Source organism: Sycon ciliatum, chromosome 10, assembly GCF_964019385.1.
Source record: "Sycon ciliatum chromosome 10, ocSycCili1.1, whole genome shotgun sequence".
Lineage (NCBI taxonomy): Eukaryota > Metazoa > Porifera > Calcarea > Leucosolenida > Sycettidae > Sycon > Sycon ciliatum.
The window spans coordinates 15627126-15636883 of NC_088652.1; the positions used below are offsets into that span (position 1 = coordinate 15627126).

General features: G+C 48.8%; 1 pseudogene; it reads right to left on the reverse strand.

Annotated features, from left to right (window-relative positions):
• Nucleotides 1-2828: 2828 nt before the first annotated feature.
• On the reverse strand, nt 2829-2958 carry LOC135826873 (U4 spliceosomal RNA; annotated as a pseudogene).
• Nucleotides 2959-9758: the final 6800 nt, after the last annotated feature.

A 9758-nucleotide genomic window follows, 5' to 3' on the forward strand; every position in this document is an offset into this window, starting at 1 on the left:
GAGATGGTTGCCCATGAAATGGACGGAGTGTGGACGGCCCACGCACGAAGTGCAATGCCCGTTAGGAGGCAGGAGTGTGGGAGTATGAGTGTGGTGGCCGAAGGCCGTGATAATTGCCAGATGAGAGGAGATAGCTGGCCCATGGTTGCCCAGCCTCCATGCTAAGTTGTGACACATTGCAATGCACGTTAATGACACTGTTGTTGCTATCAGCGCAGTTTGTCAGCACAATCCTAGCAGAGCAAGTTGCTGTGCTGTTCCAAACGGTCAGCCGTGTGGGTACGTGCATGGGTGCGAGTTGCGTGCCCGCGTGGCGGGTTCTTACATACCTCCATGCGTTCTGTGATGCGCTTGTACCTCTGACAGCTTTTGGGTCAGCTGCCCCATGTCTGTGTCGGTTGTCCTGATGTAGCGGAAGACACTGTCGCTTCTCCATCGGCCCATTGCCCTGATTAGCCAGTCCGGGGTACCCGCCATGGCTGCAGTTGTGGCGGCACCGATGCGGAACGAATGACCAGCGTAATCGCGTGAATTGGGTGTTCCCGTGAGTGGGAGAAGCTGTCGGAGCTCTTCTGTCAGTGCCTGCCTGGTCAGCGGTCTCCCAGGGCGGTAGCGGAAGAGTGCGTCAGTGGCGTCAGACGGACAGACTGTAAAATATGCCAGGTGGGCGGCAACCGGGCAAGGTTGTGAGGTGGTACTACCGATTATCTGCATGGCCCTGACGAAGTTGGTCCGTCTTCGATTGCTTGATGTGGAAGCGGATATATGTGCGTCCTTGAGTGACATCCAGAGTCACATCCTCCCGCGTGGCATGAGTGGCAGGGTCAAACCCGGCTGGAGGCGCAGTGAATTCAGCGCATCGAAGAAATCCGAAGAAGGCGAGCACCATTGCCGCCTTGAGCATGCCCTTGTCCTGCTGGTGACGCCGTTGGTCCAGGCTGAGTTGGTTGAGGAGCTTCCGCAGCAAATCAATGGTGATTGGGAGGCGAGTGCGCTGGATTGCCGGGTCAGTCGCCGTCCTCTGGATGCCTCGCATAACACGTGGCGGCAGCAATGCGTTCATCGTTGGATCTCGGATCCGGCTTCGAGATGCATGTTGCGTACTGCGGCCATGTAGACATGAATTGTCTGTGGTTGAACCGATTGTGTGAGGTGTGCTGCGAAGCAGCAGGGCATCGTGTCTGTAGCCGGCATGGGCGTCCATCTCTGCAACGCACAGAATTGTGTAAATTTCCTTTAGCCAGTGGCGTATGTGCGCCGTGTTGTCGGGGCGATTGCCATGGCTGCCAGGTCGGCGACCTCCTGCATCAGTCCAGGAGAGGGCGGCGGATTGCAGAGTCCGGGGCTTGCTGTGCCGATGGTGCCAGCTGCTGGAATGCCTGTCAGAGTGATACGGAAATAGGGCTTGGCGCGGCTAAACCTCTTGTTGATATCCCATGAGCACCGCGTAAATGTTCTGCCTGGTACGGCGACGCTCGACGCAAAGGAGAGTTTCCCCAGGAAGTGATCTAGTTTGCGTTGCGTGGTCTGGGTGCAGCGTGACAGCTCGCTGAGGAGCTCGCGGAGGTCCGTCGGTTTGTCGTCGGGCTTCCATGCCCACCGTGTCCAGCACAATTCCGAGGAAGGCAGTAATGTGTGAAAGCGAACAGTGTTCAGGGGAGTGGAAGTCTGCTTACTTTTTCTCAGTGGGCTTCGAAGTCTTCTCGTGGCTATCTGCAGGGCGCTGTCACCTGAAGCGGGTGGTGCTGGTGCAGGATGTGGCGGCATGTCCTTTGTCATGAGCTGCAGGCGTAGAGACGGTCGCAGGGTGGGCGGATACAGGGCCTGCCGCGGTTGAAGTTAAAACAGACTTGGCAGGTGCTGCCCGCCACTGATGGAAAGGGCTGTGCGTGTTGAGCTGCGGCATGTGGGCAGGCAGCGGTCGCGGCTGTTTTGGAGTGGGCATTTGGTGCATGACAGACGGCGAGAGGGGAGTAGGCGAATACTCCACAGCGTCTGATTGATCACGTCCCAGCGCAGTGCCATGCTGGCGGTGTGTTGGCGAAATGCTCGATCATAGTTCAGCACAGGAGACGTCTGCATGACAGACGGGGAGAGCGGAGTAGGCGAATACTCCACAGCGTCTGATTGATCACGTCCCAGCGCAGTGCCATGCTGGCGGTGTGTTGGCGAAATGCTCGATCATAGTTCACCACAGCAGACGTCGTGAACTGTTGGTTCGCAGTACAAAGTATGTGCTGGTAGCAGACGAGCTCATGAGCTCGGTCAGGACGAGCAAGAACGACGATGCCCATGTAGATCGTCCAGGCATCCAGCCAAGCCGAGAAGTCGTTGATCGCGCGCGGTGCGCGTGTGCTTTGCGCTGAGGTTGAGCGAGAGCTGAGCCATGTCGCCGCCAGCTGTAACCAGTTGTATTGGCTCCTGTCCCTGGGAGCTGAAATTTTCCGGCCAGAGTTCCTCAAATTCCGCAAACTCTCCGCGCTGGATTTTTTCAATCGCACAACGTGGCGGTGTGGGTAGAACCGAGGGCTTGGAGAGAACTGGAGGTCCTGGCAAAGTCGGAGGTTCCGATAGAACTGGAAGTTCCGGGCAGGATAGGTCCGGAGCTTGACGCTCGGAGCGTGGGAGCGATCTTTCGGGTGCGGAGCGCGCGCGTGGGAGAGATCGGCTTCCAGATCAGACTTAGCACTGTCTGTTCTCCAGGCGTTCCACGCGTTCGAGGAGAGGGTGGAGGGTGTTCATCTTCATAACGGCTGAGGAAATGATATCCGGGGAGAGCAATGAGGGCTCGTCCTGCATAGAAGCGTCGGTGCCTGGAGCGGGGTCAGAAGTCTGAACTAGCTGCTGACGGTGTGTCGGAGGCGTCACTCAGGCGGGATATTGGGAAAAGTTTTCAACTAGCAATAACCACACCTCGGTTGGACCTCATTGGCTATGGTACTACCACTGAGCAAAAAATCGATCTTCCAACAGTTGTCTTCCTAGTAATCGTTATGCCCCATTACCCTGCCTGCCATTCACCTTCGTTTTCTCCATACTTTTAGATGTAATTCCTGTTGCATAAACCTTGCTCGCTCTTTAAGTCCATTCATCCTCCCACACTGTTTCGAGTCCCGTTGTCCTCCTGCTTTCTTTTGCCCTCACTCCCAGCTGCCCTCTCTCCCTGGCCTATATAACCCGCTGATTCTTCTCAGTTCTGTGTGGAATTGATTTCGAGAGTAAAGAGTTGTGAAGCCTCAGAACTTGCAAGTTCCTCCGGCTAGTGCTGTCAGCCTGTTACACTTTCTGGTATAAGTCCAAAGTGCTTCAGACACGAACAGGTAGGCAGACACTACATTAGCATCCGCCAAGGCAAATAGCAGACACCTGTGTGGATAATGGCGCAATATGTGGTTTGATGTGAGTAGGAAATAGTGAGGGTGTACATGTGGGTGCAACATGCAAGCAATAATTATAAATTTTCCAAAGCCAGATTTAAACCCAGCCCGAACGTACCTTGTTATAGTGCTCAAATTCACATGTCATTGAGCTCTGCGAATGCAAACAGCAAAGGCTCTACCCCAAATGATTGAGATATATTATTATTTATTATTATTCTCCTATCCGTCCCAAATGGGACCCACGACGGCAGAATTAACTGTGAGCATGTGTATGTGGGTGAGAGTGGGAGAACGAAATGAAAAAGAAAAGAAGAGTCTTGGAATAAAGGTCAAATAAGAGACATGAGAGTGCTCATCTACTAAGGGAGCAGGAGCGAAATACTTTATCTGCGGACAGCATGCTGTTTCTTTGTGAACTCTTCACCGAAGCACAGAGAAAATGAGGCCGAACCTGATAGCAATGAACGATATATTTTAAATGTACAAATATTACACAGCAATGAAGAAAACAAATCTCTTTCTGCTGTTACTCGAAGCGACAACTGTCTATCTTATATATATCTTGACTAGTACTCAAATTTATCTTGACTAGTATATATATATATATATACTTATATATATATACAGGCATCCAACAGCTGGCACCCCCCCCCCCCCCCCCCCCACTGCAAATTGGCTCTGCTGTAGTACAGGCATCCAACAGCTAGCGCCTTGGCAAATTGCACTGCCCCACTATGCTATAGTCATCTAGCACTCAGCTTCACACACTTCTCAGCCGGCAAGTTAGCCCATTGATTACGTATCAGGGGTCCCGCTAAGCCTTACACTTGGTTCCGCCTGCATCCACCTTAAAATTCCCATTATGCTTTGACCAGTCTGCATTGAATATTGTTCGCCTGATGATTGCACACAGTGCATGAAACTCGGAGTAGCGAAATATTACGAGTGATCCATTGTTTGTTGACATGTATATATATATATATATATATATATATATATATACACACGCAGATTGAGTATATATATACACACAGCAACAAGGTTGTCAGTTTCATACCCATTTTCATCAGTAGATACATGGGAATGAGCAAGAACGAAAACGAAGCCAGAATTTATACTGGGGGTAGAGAATCAGCAAGAATATTCTTACGCGCCTCAAGTTCACACTACACTACCATAAGAATGTATGGAGCAGTGGAAAAATGCGGGAAACAACACATGAGGGGAATGCAGTACCAGAACTGCTCCATACATTCTGTTGAGCAGTTGAGCACTCTTGCGTGGGGTAGTGCCTTTGCTGTTTGCGTTATGCAGAGCTCACTGACTTGTCAGTTTGAGCACTCTGGCAAGGTACGTTCGGGCCTGATTGGAAATTTTTATTTTCATTGCTATCAGGTTCGGCCTCATTTTCTCTGTGCTGCGCTGATGTGTTCAAAAAGAACGAAACAGCATGCTGTCCGCAGATTGAGTATTTCGCTCCTGCTCTTGTGGCAGTTGAGCACTCTTGCGTGGGGTAGTGCCTTTGCTGTTTGCGTTATGCAGAGCTCACTGACTTGTCAGTTTGAGCATTCTGGCAAGGTACGTTCGGGCCTGATTGGAAATTTTTATTTTCATTGCTATCAGGTTCGGCCTCATTTTCTCTGTGCTGCGCTGATGAGTTCAAAAAGAACGAAACAGCATGCTGTCCGCAGATTGAGTATTTCGCTCCTGCTCTTGTAGCAGTTGAGCACTCTTGCGTGGGGTAGTGCCTTTGCTGTTTGCGTTATGCAGAGCTCACTGACTTGTCAGTTTGAGCACTCTGGCAAGGTACGTTCGGGCCTGATTGGAAATTTTTATTTTCATTGCTATCAGGTTCGGCCTCATTTTCTCTGTGCTGCGCTGATGAGTTCAAAAAGAACGAAACAGCATGCTGTCCGCAGATTGAGTATTTCGCTCCTGCTCTTGTAGCAGTTGAGCACTCTTGCGTGGGGTAGTGCCTTTGCTGTTTGCGTTATGCAGAGCTCACTGACTTGTCAGTTTGAGCACTCTGGCAAGGTACGTTCGGGCCTGATTGGAAATTTTTATTTTCATTGCTATCAGGTTCGGCCTCATTTTCTCTGTGCTGCGCTGATGTGTTCAAAAAGAACGAAACAGCATGCTGTCCGCAGATTGAGTATTTCGCTCCTGCTCTTGTGGCAGTTGAGCACTCTTGCGTGGGGTAGTGCCTTTGCTGTTTGCGTTATGCAGAGCTCACTGACTTGTCAGTTTGAGCATTCTGGCAAGGTACGTTCGGGCCTGATTGGAAATTTTTATTTTCATTGCTATCAGGTTCGGCCTCATTTTCTCTGTGCTGCGCTGATGAGTTCAAAAAGAACGAAACAGCATGCTGTCCGCAGATTGAGTATTTCGCTCCTGCTCTTGTAGCAGTTGAGCACTCTTGCGTGGGGTAGTGCCTTTGCTGTTTGCGTTATGCAGAGCTCATTGACTTGTCAGTTTGAGCACTCTGGCAAGGTACGTTCGGGCCTGATTGGAAATTTTTATTTTCATTGCTATCAGGTTCGGCCTCATTTTCTCTGTGCTGCGCTGATGAGTTCAAAAAGAACGAAACAGCATGCTGTCCGCAGATTGAGTATTTCGCTCCTGCTCTTGTAGCAGTTGAGCACTCTTGCGTGGGGTAGTGCCTTTGCTGTTTGCGTTATGCAGAGCTCACTGACTTGTCAGTTTGAGCACTCTGGCAAGGTACGTTCGGGCCTGATTGGAAATTTTTATTTTCATTGCTATCAGGTTCGGCCTCATTTTCTCTGTGCTGCGCTGATCAGTTCAAAAAGAACGAAACAGCATGCTGTCCGCAGATTGAGTATTTCGCTCCTGCTCTTGTAGCAGTTGAGCACTCTTGCGTGGGGTAGTGCCTTTGCTGTTTGCGTTATGCAGAGCTCACTGACTTGTCAGTTTGAGCACTCTGGCAAGGTACGTTCGGGCCTGATTGGAAATTTTTATTTTCATTGCTATCAGGTTCGGCCTCATTTTCTCTGTGCTGCGCTGATGTGTTCAAAAAGAACGAAACAGCATGCTGTCCGCAGATTGAGTATTTCGCTCCTGCTCTTGTGGCAGTTGAGCACTCTTGCGTGGGGTAGTGCCTTTGCTGTTTGCGTTATGCAGAGCTCACTGACTTGTCAGTTTGAGCATTCTGGCAAGGTACGTTCGGGCCTGATTGGAAATTTTTATTTTCATTGCTATCAGGTTCGGCCTCATTTTCTCTGTGCTGCGCTGATGAGTTCAAAAAGAACGAAACAGCATGCTGTCCGCAGATTGAGTATTTCGCTCCTGCTCTTGTAGCAGTTGAGCACTCTTGCGTGGGGTAGTGCCTTTGCTGTTTGCGTTATGCAGAGCTCACTGACTTGTCAGTTTGAGCACTCTGGCAAGGTACGTTCGGGCCTGATTGGAAATTTTTATTTTCATTGCTATCAGGTTCGGCCTCATTTTCTCTGTGCTGCGCTGATGAGTTCAAAAAGAACGAAACAGCATGCTGTCCGCAGATTGAGTATTTCGCTCCTGCTCTTGTAGCAGTTGAGCACTCTTGCGTGGGGTAGTGCCTTTGCTGTTTGCGTTATGCAGAGCTCACTGACTTGTCAGTTTGAGCACTCTGGCAAGGTACGTTCGGGCCTGATTGGAAATTTTTATTTTCATTGCTATCAGGTTCGGCCTCATTTTCTCTGTGCTGCGCTGATCAGTTCAAAAAGAACGAAACAGCATGCTGTCCGCAGATTGAGTATTTCGCTCCTGCTCTTGTAGCAGTTGAGCACTCTTGCGTGGGGTAGTGCCTTTGCTGTTTGCGTTATGCAGAGCTCACTGACTTGTCAGTTTGAGCACTCTGGCAAGGTACGTTCGAGCCTGATTGGAAATTTTTATTTTCATTGCTATCAGGTTCGGCCTCATTTTCTCTGTGCTGCGCTGATGAGTTCAAAAAGAACGAAACAGCATGCTGTCCCCAGATTGAGTATTTCGCTTCTGCTCTTGTAGCAGTTGAGCACTCTTGCGTGGGGTAGTGCCTTTGCTGTTTGCGTTATGCAGAGCTCACTGACTTGTCAGTTTGAGCACTCTGGCAAGGTACGTTCGGGCCTGATTGGAAATTTTTATTTTCATTGCTATCAGGTTCGGCCTCATTTTCTCTGTGCTGCGCTGATGAGTTCAAAAAGAACGAAACAGCATGCTGTCCGCAGATTGAGTATTTCGCTCCTGCTCTTGTAGCAGTTGAGCACTCTTGCGTGGGGTAGTGCCTTTGCTGTTTGCGTTATGCAGAGCTCACTGACTTGTCAGTTTGAGCACTCTGGCAAGGTACGTTCGGGCCTGATTGGAAATTTTTATTTTCATTGCTATCAGGTTCGGCCTCATTTTCTCTGTGCTGCGCCGATGAGTTCAAAAAGAACGAAACAGCATGCTGTCCGCAGATTGAGTATTTCGCTCCTGCTCTTGTAGCAGTTGAGCACTCTTGCGTGGGGTAGTGCCTTTGCTGTTTGCGTTATGCAGAGCTCACTGACTTGTCAGTTTGAGCACTCTGGCAAGGTACGTTCGGGCCTGATTGGAAATTTTTATTTTCATTGCTATCAGGTTCGGCCTCATTTTCTCTGTGCTGCGCTGATGAGTTCAAAAAGAACGAAACAGCATGCTGTCCGCAGATTGAGTATATATATATATATAGAGAGAGAGGTAGGCGAACAAAATTTATATACACACAACAACAAGGTTGTAAGTTTCATAACACTAAAAGCTTTTCACCCATTTTCCTCAGTAGGTACATGGGAATGAGCAAGAACGAAAACGAAGCCGCATTTTTCCACTGCCCCATACATTCTTATGGTAGTGTAGTGTGAACTTGAGGCGCGTAAGAATATTCTTGCTGATTCTCTACCCCCAGTATAAATTCTGGCTTCGTTTTCGTTCTTGCTCATTCCCATGTACCTACTGATGAAAATGGGTGAAAAGCTTTTAGTGTTATGAAACTTACAACCTTGTTGTTGTGTGTATATATATATATATATATAGTAGATACATGGGAATGAGCAAGAACGAAAACGAAGCCAGAATTTATACTGGGGGTAGAGAATCAGCAAGAATATTCTTACGCGCCTCAAGTTCACACTACACTACCATAAGAATGTATGGAGCAGTGGAAAAAATGCGGGAAACAACACATGAGGGGAATGCAGTACCAGAACAAACACGTGATAAAGTTGTCAGTCCGGTTGCAGCTTGAACAGCCGCAGCACCTTGATGTGCTTCTTTTGTCGACACAGCTCTGGCCTCAAACTGCGAATGTACAGCGCCTCCAGTGTGAATCTGTGCGCGCTGTTCCGGGCTGGTGTGATGACACTGAAGCTGCTGTTGCGTTCTTGCGGGATGCATTCAGGTTGCGCCTGCAAATGCTTTGTGATGGCGCTATCACTTGTTGCCACACGTTTGTCAGGCGGCTTCTTGTACAGCTTGTCTGGGATATGCTGCTTGATCCTTTCCGAGAATCGCTGACATGTCTCACCAACGTACGTTCGCTCACAGCGACACGCATACTTATAAATAAAATTACTATTTTCAAGAGTTGGTGAAACATCCTTCGCGATAGACCTGAATGCGGGCCTGGTTGTATAAATTACAATGGGGGATACTGTAGGATAGCAGTTCAAAATTGCAGCTTTAATCTGTTTGCGGAAGGCAATGCAATGCAAAGGCAATGCAACCCCCGGCTTCATTTTCGTTCTTGCTCATTCCCATGTATCTACTGATGAAAATGGGTGAAAAGCTTTTAGTGTTATGAAACTGACAACCTTGTTGTTGTGTGTATACAATTTTTGTTCGCCTACGTCTCTATTTATATATATATATATATATATTAACTGGTTTGAGGGAAAGAGACAAACGGGAAAAGTCTGAAGAAAAAATTGGCTGTCACCACCAGGACTCGAACCAGGGACCCTCGCTTATACATATATATATATATATATATATTTTTTTTTACTGATGAGTTTGAGCACTCTGGCAAGGTACGTTCGGGCCTGATTGGAAATTTTTATTTCCATTGCTATCAGGTTCGGCCTCATTTCCTCTGTGCTGCGCTGACGAGTCCACAAAGGACGAAACAGTTCTGTCCGCAGATTGAGTATTTCGCTCCTGCTCTTGTAGCAGTTGAGCACTCTTGCGTGGGGTAGTGCCTTTGCTGTGTGCGTTATGCAGAGCTCACTGACTTGTCAGTTTGAGCACTCTGGCAAGGTACGTTCGGGCCTGATTGGAAATTTTTATTTCCATTGCTATCAGGTTCGGCCTCATTTCCTCTGTGCTGCGCTGACGAGTCCACAAAGGACGAAACAGTTCTGTCCGCAGATTGAGTATTTCGCTCCTGCTCTTGTA